The sequence below is a fragment of the Phragmites australis genome, chromosome 3 (genome assembly GCF_958298935.1).
Source record: "Phragmites australis chromosome 3, lpPhrAust1.1, whole genome shotgun sequence".
Lineage (NCBI taxonomy): Eukaryota > Viridiplantae > Streptophyta > Magnoliopsida > Poales > Poaceae > Phragmites > Phragmites australis.
Window position 1 is genome coordinate 24592151 of NC_084923.1, and position 12782 is coordinate 24604932.

At 44.6% G+C, this 12782-nt stretch overlaps 1 long non-coding RNA gene across 3 annotated transcripts; it reads right to left on the minus strand.

The window, feature by feature from the left end:
• Positions 1–8572: 8572 nt before the first annotated feature.
• LOC133911106 (uncharacterized) lies at positions 8573–10151 on the minus strand. Of its 3 annotated transcripts, XR_009908596.1 has the most exons (3): positions 9498–10151; positions 9050–9255; positions 8573–8870 (listed from the first exon to the last, which is right to left on the minus strand). It is a non-coding gene; the product is annotated as an uncharacterized LOC133911106 (long non-coding RNA). The 3 variants fall into 3 exon arrangements; XR_009908595.1 differs by lacking the exon at positions 9050–9255; XR_009908594.1 differs by having other exon boundaries at positions 8573–9255.
• Positions 10152–12782: the final 2631 nt, after the last annotated feature.

The following is a 12782-nucleotide window of genomic DNA, read 5'->3' on the forward strand; positions in this document are numbered from 1 at the left end:
ATTTTATCCGATAATTAGAAATATAGTTTATTGTCTTAACATTGGTTATGTTTGCGGGTGTTTCCAGGGATGACAGATAAATTAATTTTTCAGATATATTATGCTGAGGGTGAAATTAGGTACGGTCATAACGGTGTAGATCTGTCTGGATTTCGTTATGTCATAAATGGTCTTAGTAAAGCTAATGAGAGGACTATTGTGGGTGTGTGCAAATGGCTCATGCGATTTTTCCAACTAGATCCGCAGTAACATAAGCTAAAGTTGAAAGCTGTCCTGAGCCGTGCTAGTCATGGATACTTTGGTGAGCTTGTTCCCATCGAAGCCACATCAACTTAGAGGCAGTATATAGATATATGTTGTGAACGTGGCCTGCCGCTGGTTTTGTTAGCTGAGGCGTACCTGAAAGATCAAACTGAGGTGAACTCTGTGGAAGCAGTAGCAGGACCAAGTGAGGCAATGGAAGATGAATCAGAGGCGGCTAATGTCGGGTCCAGGGAGGATGTTGGTGATATTCCAGAGCTGCAACCGATGGGTGTAGCTGATGAAGGGGAGCACATCCCTAGCATCATTGAAGATATGGATTTGGAGGATGAAGAGTTGGAGGAAGGCCTTGCCGATGGGGATTCGTCTGACGAAGAGGGTAATGCTCCAGTTCCTGCAGAGTGGAGGGATCATGAATTTTCGAAGCTGGTGGTTAGCGAGGCTGACTAGACACCGTGGCAGTACCATGAGAACGAGATGTCACAGGGTGCTATGTACCCTACAAAAGAGGCAGTTATTGATGCAGTGAAATTCTGGTCGTTGTCTCTTCGGAGGCAATTCAAGGTTGTTAAATCTAATAAAAGGGAGTACGATGTGAAGTGTTTGGTGCCGCAATGTCTTTGACTGGTGCACATATTCAGAGGGAAATGGGTAGACTACTGGCAGTGCTCAATAGTTAAGGAACATAATTGTCACATTAATGAAATAGAGTTCGTCCACCGGAACCTGTCTTTTGCTTTCATTGCAAATATTATGTACGGGGAGATTGTGGACAACCTAAGGTATGAGCCACGATCAATAATCCGTGCTATTGAGCAAAGGTTCCAGTATACAATAAACTATGCAAAGGCATGGAGGACGAAATAAAAGGCTATTGAGATGAGGTTCGGAACATATGAAGATTCATATAACAATCTACCTCGTCAATTAGCCACAATTTGTGGAAGAAACCCAGGCAGCTACTATGATATCAAGCATTACCCCTCTACTGATGCGGAGTACAGCGGGAAAAGAGTGTTGCAGTATGCTTTTTTTGCATTCGCTGCAACTATCAAAGCATTTCGATATTGCTGACCCATCATATGCCTAGATGGAACATTCCTGACTAGAAAGTACAAAGGGCAGATATTGTCTGCAATTGGGGTCGACGGTAACAACCAAGTCCTGCCACTAGGGTTTGGTTTCGTGGAGAGTGAGAACGGGGACAGCTGGTATTGGTTCCTAGAGCGGGTTAAACATGCAATTGTTCTTGACCGACCAGATGTGTGTCCCATTCATGATAGACATGCAGGATTGTTGCAGGCTTTGCTGGATATGCAACATAGTAGCGTTCGACGGGGTGTAGCAGCACAGTGGCCCGACCTCAAAAGCAGGTGGTGCATGCGTCATATGGGTGCGAACTTCTACAGACAGTTTAAAAATAAAGAGTTAATGAAGCTTTTCAAAAAGTTGTGCAGTCAAAACCAGCAACGAAAGTTCAATGCACTATGGGCAAGACTTGATGAACTGACTCTAAAACAAACTGCGGAGGCTGCACCTAACGGTGATGAACCAATAGCTCTCGGATCTCTTCCAACCGACACTCCACAGATTGTAAGGAGATCATGCTCATCTATTCGGAGCTTCTCACAGTGGATACGTAATGAGCTAAATGAAAAATGGGCTCTGTTGTACGACAGTGGTGGTGCAAGGTATGGAGTAATGACTATAAATCTTGCAGAGGTTTATAACTGGGTCATGTGAGGAATGAGGTCCCTACCACTAGTTGGAATTGTAGAAGGCATTTTGCATGGGACTTGTAAGTACTTTATTGATCGGTATGCAGCTGCTAAGATTGTAATGGAGGACAATCGTATGCCTTACGGACGGATGCTATGTGAGTACATGGATAAGGCCAATAAGAAGGCCCACATGCATCGCGCAAATCAAGAGGGCACTGCGGAGCACAAGTTCAATGTCCTGTGCCAGGATAAGGGTCGGAGGGGGGTAGACGTGAGCGGCATGTTCAAGAATGTGTGTTAAGGAGTTGGACATGCATCTGTAGTTGCTAGAAGCCACAATTACTCCACAAACCTTGTACACACGTCATAGCTGCGTGTGCGGAGCACCATATGCTTCCCAGGCAATATGTTTCGAAGTATTTTATGAAAGATCAAATACTCAACACCTGGAATCATGAGTTGTATGGTTACGGCATTGTTGACACTTTTACAAGTAATCCAGGGCCTGCAAGAATATATGTGCCTGATTTGGAAAAGATGAAGAATGCACCTGGCCGAAGACAAACTCGTCGGATTCGCAACGATATGGATGAATCCGAGGCTGGCCCTAGGGTCAAGCGATGCAGTCAGTGCAATGAAATAGGTCACACGTACAAGTATTGTCCCAAAAATGCACCTGGTGATGTACCTGTTGTCTAGGTGAGTTTTATGGTGCGTTGTGCTCGTTTTGTACCATTTTAATCTTCGTTAATGTTGCATATAGTGATATAGTTAATTTGCATTCAAAGTAAATTGTTACTATCTTTATCTAACAATGCATTAATGTGTATATCTTTCAAATGCAGATACGGCCGACCCTACGACCCCCGAGCTTCTAGACCCTGTCGTGGACAAGAAGCATCGCAGCTTCTTATCCTCCGAGCACCAGACGGAGCTAGGAGTGTTTCGACGACGAGGCCCTGGAGAGCTGCTCACGATAGACGAGCGATGGAAGCACAGGTACTTTGATAATTTCATACAAAATTGCCATATCACTGATGTAATTCCATATTATTGATATACTGCAACACTTATAGGTTGGCAGCGGCGGGACTCCTACCGCTTTGTCGGTTGGTCGAGGCCCGATCAACAGAGAATCCCAAGGCAGCGGCCCATCGTTTCTACTTTGATCGGTTGCTGATAGCAGCACTGGTCGACCGATGGAGGTCGGAGACACATACGTTCCATCTCCCATGCGGCGAGATGACCTCGACCTTGCAGGACGTAGCCTACCTCTTAGGCCTTCCTTGCGCGGGAGCTGCGGTTGGGGTCATCGATATGGAGGCTGACTGGATCAACGACATGCATCAGCGCTTTGGCCCGGTAGAGCGGAAGGCGGACGCACCCCCTACGTGCCTGAGTTCTTGTCCGATGCACGAGAGCCAACGAAGAAGTGGATCCTACAGTTTCAGGTTTGGTACAAACAACCTATCAAATACTATTATAGTATGTAGTAATGATCATTTTTGACACTAGTCATATTTGCAGCTAGCGTACATACACCCCCATGCCAACGCATACGCGGTCTTCAGGCATTTGGAGGCCTTTTTGTTTTGGTTGTTTGGGTGGGTTATGTTCACTAGTGGCCAAGGCCACCTGGTTGCGAGGACGCTTGTGCCGTACGCCAGGTTGATAGCGGATGCTGATGGGGAGGAGGTACCGCAGTTTAATTGGGAATCCGCTATCCTTGCTGCGACGTATCGGGCGCTCTACAACGCGTGCACGAAGAAAGAGCCACTAGTCACTTTTGTTGGGTGTCCACTTCTTCTGCAGCTGTGGTCATACGAGCATTTCGTCATAGGCAGGCCGATGGTGGAACGCTCCCCGTACCCCGAGGAATGGTACGGCAAGCCGGACGAGGACATGCCTACTATGGCCTCGATGTGGTGCCGTCGTTGGGTACGTATTTTACATTAACACTTTGCTTCGTGTTCTTTTTCCCTCTAACGATTTGTAATGATGTTTGTCACGCAGCCACACTGGGCGCATGAGTAACCTCGCAGCGCTTACGAGCATTTTCGTATCCAATTCGACAGGCTACGTACAAACGATGTGGTATGGGAGCCATACAACATCTTGGCCGTGCAAGGGCATGCAGGATTGGGTTTGTCACCGTTGTGTACCCGCGAAGAGGATTACTGGCTCACGAAGGCGCCGCTTGTCTTCGACATCTACGTCAAAGAGTACTCACCGCACCACGTCATGCGACAGTTTGGCCGTCACCAGGCATTCCCTCTCGTCCACATCCGTACCGTCCCCGTGCAAGTCCACAGGTACATATGCAAAATTACAGTTTTCATAACCTTCGTTTTACTGTGACTTATATTTACCGTGGTTCAAATATAGGTACACACGGAAAGGCCAGCCAGCTGGCAACCTCTGGGCAGAGCGCTTGGCCCCTTACGTGGCAACATGGGCCCAAGCACTACAGGATGTCGTGGAGGAGGCTCGTCCCCACACCGAGCGGAACTTCAACGAGTACCTACGGTGGTACGTTCCACGTACACGCACACGTGTCATCTACACCCCAGAGGGTGTCCGGCCCCACATCGCGTCGACAACGGAGGCATACCTGGTGCATTGGGACGAGGACGCTGCATTAGCGGTAAGTTATTTTTTGAAGTCAGTAGTCCAGACTCAACAAACAAAACCGTATACTGTAATTGTTTACTTCTGTTCGTATCCGCAGGTAGATATCATTTTTGATGTACATAGGGATGCAGCTGGTGCCATGGACCGCCTCCGGCAAGGGAACCACCTCAGTGCGTTGGATGTTGCGAGCTTCATCAAGCGGGTTTTCGACAAGACAGCGTGCGCCTTAAAGCTAACCTCCTGTCGATCTACCACAGATGTAGCAGGGGCACCTCCCAGGTCCAGTGGTGTCCACGCCAAGTCGTCTCGGCGGTCAGACGTGCACCGTCGTTCATCCATGTCGGCACCCACACGACCCCTTTTACCACGTCATGGAGGCTCGGAGCAACTTGGTACGAATTTTACTTTTGAATAATATTCAACAATATCCTTTACTTACTACTGCATTGATTATTAAACTTTCATTAGGTGCACCTACACAAGCCTCGACATAGCCTCGTAGATCGAGCCCTGTGCGTCCACCCTCAGGTACTGACGGCACCCTTCATCCTAGTTTTTAATACTTTCAGCAAATTAAGTTAATATTGTGCTCAGGTTACTTCAGTGACGAGGCCGGTCCGTCTTCGGCGGCCCCACGCCCGACCCCACCCGCAACGTTCGAGCCATACTACGGCACGACAGCCTGGCCTTCTTTTGCTGCACCGACATACCATGCAGGTACAATTATACAATTTTTACTACTACTTCCAATACCACATTGTTTGTATTTAACATAATTATTTGTTCGTAGGCCCCTCCAGCCAGTACACATGGACGCCAGCAGAGCCTTCACAATCCTCCTACCCTAGTCAGGAGGATGAGGCTGGCCCGGACGCCGCATACGACCTCGTTCGTGACTTCTTCGGGGGCACACCTGACTACGACGTCCTCCAGCGGTCCCAGGTACCCAGTGCTCCCCTTCGGACACAGCCCACGCAGGACGAGGCCTCGACACCGGTGCTCCCTACTAGGCCTACCAGACACGTCGGTCCACCCGACCCCCTCACCTACTCCAGGGGTCACGTAAGGGTTAACCAGTGGCATCGGGACCACGATGGGGTGCACGGGCGATGGCAACGAGGGAGGCAGCAGTAGAATTTTACCTTTTATGTAACTTACATATGCATATTCGCTTCGTGATGTACTCCTATGTATTCAGACACGTTTACTTTGTATGGTCGACTTAGCATGTCATAACTGCATTTCGTATTCAGACACGTTTAATGAAGAAGTGATCACACTACTGAACTTTAACCATGACTTGACAACACATGCCTCCTCGTGCAGGCTTTAAACAAGAAGTAACAACACTACCCAGCTTTTTCCAAACAATAAATGACAACACGGGTACCAATAAATGTGGAATCTCTGACCATGATCAATGACACAACTTTCCCATTCTTCAAGATGGAATCCGATGCTCCTGCCACCAGCTACGCCCCTGCACTCACTCCTTTCTTCAAGAACGAATCCAATGCTCCTGCCTCCCCCAACTATAAATAGCCGAACCTCCTTACGTTGATGCATCACTCATTTCTTATATCTCTCAAGTGCAATGTCTTCCTCAGCTCCATCAAATCCACCAAAGAAATATTATGGGACTACCATACCTGAAGGTCTTGAACCACCAATGTGCTTCTGTGGTGACCTTTGTAAGCTTCGCGAGTCGCAGGACATCTCATACACCTATGGGCTACGCTTCTTCATGTGTGCCAATTACGAGTATGACAAGCCTCAACATGCAACAACTGATTATAGACCGGTACGACAACAGATATCAGCCTCATCTCTTCCGATTTCGCACCCTGTTTTACTAACCGCTCATCTTGTTCTATTTGTTTAGTCCCCTCCACCGCTCTGTGATTTTATTCAATGGCTCGACAATGAGCAAAATGACACACAGAAGCAGTGGGTCGACATGAACATGAGGTGGAGAAGGGAAGCGTACGCACGTCGGGAGTATGAGCAACAGCAAGAGGAACTTCGCCTCAAGCGGGAGGAAGAAGAGCGCATGAGGAAGGCGGCGCACGACTGTACCGTGGCTTAGGCTAGGGAGGCTGAGAGGGAAAGGAAGCGGGAGAGAGCCCGCCGTGCTAAGGCGGTAGGTCCCGATGCCCTCCGAAAGGGAAAGTATCCTAGATGCACTCAGTAGAGAGTATCTAATGTAACCCGACATATTTTTCCTCCCTAAGGCATGTTATGATTAGGATCGGCGTACTAATAAGTAGGTCTTAGTGCGAACCGTATATGCCACCTTTGTTTCCTCATCGTGTTGTCGCGGTTACAGTGTATTGTAATATTTTTACCCTATATTTAATACTATGTTTGTCGTCGTTCGCATCCCATACTCACGTAAAATGCTGCGAGTGCTAATTACTGATTTTTTTATTCTCCGTCTATTACATAACCTACTCCAAATTTAAATTCTAAATTTTCTTAAAGCCCTTCATTTTTATTTCTTGAATTACACAAAAATTACATCTTTAGGGGAAAAAAGGCCCTAACCGCTCCCTCAGAGGGCGGCAAAGGGGCTAACCGCCCTCTCAGAGGGCTGCAGGCGCCTAGTTTTGCAATTTCTCCTGCGGGGAATATATTTATTTAAATTTTTAATAAAAAAATATAAAAGTAAAAAAAACTCGCAAATCTATATCCGTGTCTTTTTCTTTCCTCTATGTTCTAATAAACTTATATTTGGTATATTTGAGATCAGTGGAAGTAGGCTGAGTCTCTGAGAACATCAAGCTTGGAGCTTCGTCTTCCAGTAGGTTTATCACATTTATAACTTGTTCACAATATATGAATAAAATGAAGAAAAAGATAAGGCCTTGGATACGTGCTCTGCTGCATATATGTCTCCATTTCAGAGGAAACAAATTTTATAAGATCCTATCTAAAAAGCCTATCATAAGATCTCATCTTAGACTTAAAAAAAAAAGAAAATAAGTAGACACGTATCATCATAGGAAAATTGATCTTTTTAGAATTAAATCTTATAAAATTTGTTTTTTATTTTAGAGGCTTTTTTTTTCTTTCCCAGCTCACACTTACTGGAGCACCAGAATAAAAGTAAACAGGAATGTTTTCTACACGTGACAAGAGCTTGCGTGAGTTAGACGCTGCAGGCTTGTCCTATCCTGTGTTCCGGAATCCAGATAGATCCACATGGTCACAAAAAGGAGACAGCCAGCTTTCTAAGCGTTGCGATTTGTCTCCGACTGCGTTAGGTATGTACAAGCTAGTTAAGCACAGTGCACCAACACTTTAGATAATCCGGATTAGGTAGTGCCACGTAAAGCAGTTGATTGCCATGGTTCGTTGGTTCCAGCCATAATTAAGCACATGCCATGCATGCGTTGGTGCTTTGCTTGGAGAATACGAGCAAACCATGCATATGCATGCATGCAAACGAAAAACGTACACCCTAGGAGAAGCTTCCTCTGACCACCGACACTGAACGATTGATTCATCGACCGAGCAGAGAGTCGGTGCCAGGGACGGCGCCAGACCGGGAGTAGCAGGCGTTGTGTTTGTGTTAATGCTCTGCTCCGACGTGCCACGTTATCTCCAAAAAGTGGTAGACGCAAGATGACTGCTAGGGCGGCTCATATATATATATATATACATATATATATATATATATATATATATATATATATATACATATATATATATATATATATACATATATATATATATATATACATATATATATATATATATATATATATCTGTGTGTGTGTGTGTTGGTAAGAGGTGCAAATAAGTGTTGCAAGCTAGCAACGGTTATATTAATGTTTCATCAATGCATATATATGTTGCTATCTAGAACAAGCACAATACTGTTTAGATAAACTGTACATAGATTTCAGTTATTTTCTGAACTTTAGATTCCTCATGGACTAAGAAAACAAACCCACATGTCATGAGAGCTCTCAAAAGAATTTTTATTAACAATTTAATATCGTACATTGTACATATATTGATACACTTGTTATCACAGCTCAGCCGAATGAGCTGAAACCATCCACTAAACAATGCACACTTTTTTTCCCAAAACAGTAAAAAAAACATGGTCGATCTTCGACTGTCATCAGCCATACAGCATATTTAATTTAACAAGATCTGACTTCTTCGAGTACCCATCTGCATCTCTATCTTTTGTCTTCTCATGCGACTCTTGGATCGAGAAGAACCGTGCATGAAGTGTCGATCAATCATCTGTAAATGCAATTTGCATATTATCTGTGAGGAAGCAGCGATAAGAATGACATATTGCGCTATAAGTCTGTATATTGTAGACAAGCAGGCAGTTTTTCCATCAAATTTAAAATGAAATATTGTAAGAATATTTGTACTCTGATAGTCTGATTCAAACATAAATGAAAGAGTTCTCGCACCAATACATAAGGCATCTTTCCAAAGCAGAATGTTACAAGCCATAGCTCTGATCTGTTAAGCATCGGGTTTTTTTCATGCAGACCCATCTGAAACTAAAGATCCACCAAAATTATAGTGGTTCCTTATACTGTACTAATAATGGTAGTATGGAAAGGACAACAGCACAATGTCTGAATGTCTCCGGTCCAATGTTCTCGTACTTTAACTGAAAGAAAAAGATAATCTTAATAATTAGCTGCGACGATCTACACTAGAGAACTTGCAAGGCAGGAACCTAAAATTTTTCAATGAGTTCATACAAATGTAAGACAGACTTTACATAAATAAATTTCCTCCTGAAAGCATATTTCTTAGGTTCAAGATGACACTTTACAGTCTCCAGAGCATGATATTGAAAATATTTAAGAAGCACTGAATGCTAAAGCGGCGTAATTAAAAAATTTGTACCTCAGAGAAGCATTCTATCGAACATGTAGTGGGTAGGTCTTAAATCTCGTCCATCTGTGCTGAGCATTTTCACGAACAGGTTGGTGGTAGGCAGATTATTGTACTGATCAAACAAATCAAGCAGAGGAGGGGAGGAAGGATGTGACCTTGAACAGCATGGGAAGGACGTCGTATTGCTATCAGAGTGCGACATAGCAGACGAGGAGGCCACCACGGATGGCTGTCGTCATGCTAGATTGGGTCTCCACAGGCCACCACGCAGAAGGCAGAAATTGTGGCGACAAATGTGATTTCTGAAATTCATTCACCAATCCATATGCACAAGTAGAGGAGGGGAGGGGTAATACCTCAGGCATGGTCGTGTTCGAAGGCGAGGTGCAGGCGTCCGGTAGGGTGGAGGGCATCGCAGGCTAGGAGCAGGGGGGCATTGAGTGGAGAAGGTTGCTGCGAGGGAAACGATGGCAACGTCCATCAGATCCTGCCGCCGCTTGCCCTGTGCTCAACGTCGCTGGATCTAAAGGACCTGGCTGTGGGGTAGCGCGGCGCCTATGGGAGGAAGATGGCGGCGCAGTCAGGAAGCGAGGGGCGGACGGCGCCGACTGCAGCCGCGTAGTCCACAGAAGAACAGACGAGGAGTCTGGTTGCCAGTGGCCGCTGTCCATCGAACAGGAGAAGGCGTGGAGGGGGGTGAATCCCGAGTTTTTTTCTATTTTTATATTTTTTGATTAAAAATTTAAATAAATAGATTTTCTGTAGAAAAAATTGTAAAACTAGACGACTACAACCCCTGAGAGGGTGACATAGGAGGTAGCACTATATGATAACCGCCATCTCAGAAGGGCTGCAGCCCTCTCAAGGGACTTCAGGCGTCTAGTTTTGTAATTTTTTCTATGAAGAATCTATTTATTTAAATTTTTAATAAAAAAATAAAAAAACTCGATGAATCCCTAATCTATCAACTCTTTGTTGGAGGAGTTTACCGCAGGCCCTATGTCCATGGGCCGGTCGGGAAGTTATATTTTGCGAGCCGAACAGGTAACAACGAATCCAGATTTCGTTGCCAGCATCCGTTGCGAGAGAGAGTTTCATGTTGTAGTGTCATCTCATTCTTCCTCTTTCAGCTCCCATTTTCTTCTTTCCCTTTCTTCTTCTCTCTCTTATCCCCTTCCTCTCCATAGAGCATCAAAAAATAGGGGGCTCGAGTCCCCCACACCCCCTGAAGATCCGCCCCTGATGCCAAATATTATAAGCTATTCACTTCAGCATTACAACACCCACTACGAAAATTCCAGACCGTTCGCTTCGGGCATTGCGACGCCCACTACGAAAATTCCAGACTCCTACATGTAGTGTCAAGAATATTATACTTCACATAGGGGGGCTCATTAACCCCATTCTCACACCCCTTCCATCGTTGCACCTCCGCCGTTCTTAGAGAGATGGCCGGGGAGCAAGCCGTACTGGCGGCAAGGAGCTATCGGTCGCGTCACGTGAGTGGGTGACGGACGCAGATCCGACGGCTGGGACACCGCCTGATACGGGGAAACCCAGCAACACTAATTCTCTCGTAGGGTTGGTCTGATATTTCGTGGTACAATCAACAAGGAATGATCTTCAGTTTTAACAATGAACGGTCTGATATTACTCGGCGAAGAGAAGTTTGAAACCCTTGATACAATCTTGACCTGCACGGCAAAGCACATGATCCAGAGATGAGATCAAATATGATCAGCTCTTGATCTTGATTCTAGAGTGAATCAACCCCATACAACAAGGAGAAATAGAGAACACGATCAAGAGATCGACCCTGCTCATCAGGCAAGAATTTCGAGGATGAAATTCATGAACAACGAATGAGATATGATCACCAACACATAGGGATTTTTTTTGGGTTTCGGTTTATCCCTCACAAAATCTAAACATAATAATCTGATCTCATCTTTCCTGGTCTTGGACATGACCTTAGTGTTATATAGAGAATCTATGACAACTCCTAAAATAAAGTAAACTGTAGAAATAAGATTGACGATTAGAGGAGGTGAATATTCATCTCAATAATTTTTTTGAAATCAATTATTTTCCTATTTAGATCACCCAATGCACATCAAAACTCAAACGGAAGCAAAAATAGAGAGAAGTTTTAACAAGAGAAATCAAGACAACACGACTCCACGGATGGTATATGAACCATATATTTCATTTAAGATCCTCCATGTATCTTAGCACTCAAAAGATCACAACTTATAAAGAATCAAGAAAAAATGAACACCGAGCAACGAAACTCTCCAAATTGATTGTCTAGAGGCAAAGGAATTCAAGACCCCATCATATAAGTGTGTGTATGTGAATTTTATACCTCTAGCAACAACAAGAATGACCTCACAAGGTGCTGAAATTTTAGCCCAAAAATTAAAACGAAAATCAAAATCCAGAAACTGAAAAACTTACAAACTTGTAAGAGAACCAATAGAGAGAAATTAGAAGTAGGTGAGCACAATAATATGAAAAAAAATAAAATTTATTGCGGCAGAGTCAGCCTTATTTTAGGCAGATTAAAAAAATTTCTCACAAAGCTCTCACCTAATACATAGGCTAAGCACTACTCTTCATCTTCACTAAAATTCTAGTACAAGGCTCTCATATGGATAACACAAGTGACTCAAAATGGCTGGTTTATCTCCTCACATAGCCCTACCTTCTATTTATAAGCTTAGTAAACTTGACCCATAAGTTTTCTAATTTTTTCCTAAAATACATCTACCACTGAGGGTATTTGGGTGTATTTTCTTATCGATTCATCGGACGGTTACAATGCCTTCACAACTTAGCTTTGTCTCGATGCAAGCTTCGCTTGGTGTCACGTACTCCTCCAGTCCTCCTATAGTTTTAAGGTCAAACCATGAAACCCTAGCACACTTCTTAAAACCCGACTTCCCACTTGCTTACACCTTAAGCAAACGCTCCAATATCAATATGTATACTCATTCTTATGATCCTGACCAGCGAAAAATCTCTCCTAGTCCCGATCCCTCGGGCCGCCTTGTTACTTGCACCGACATCCCCTTCGCTTGACTTTGTCAACACGTTGTCTCCATCTGTCTTTCATGCTTTGCTTGACCTCCACGTGTTGAGCTAGGATCACCCTTGACTCTGTCCGGCCTCCTTGATCGTACAGCATCAAGCACTCTGCTTGGCCCTGATTATCCCGCCGTCGACCGCCAAGTTGCATCCATCACCTGCACACCATGAGACAAGCAAACACATATCTCCAACGCAATTTTCAGT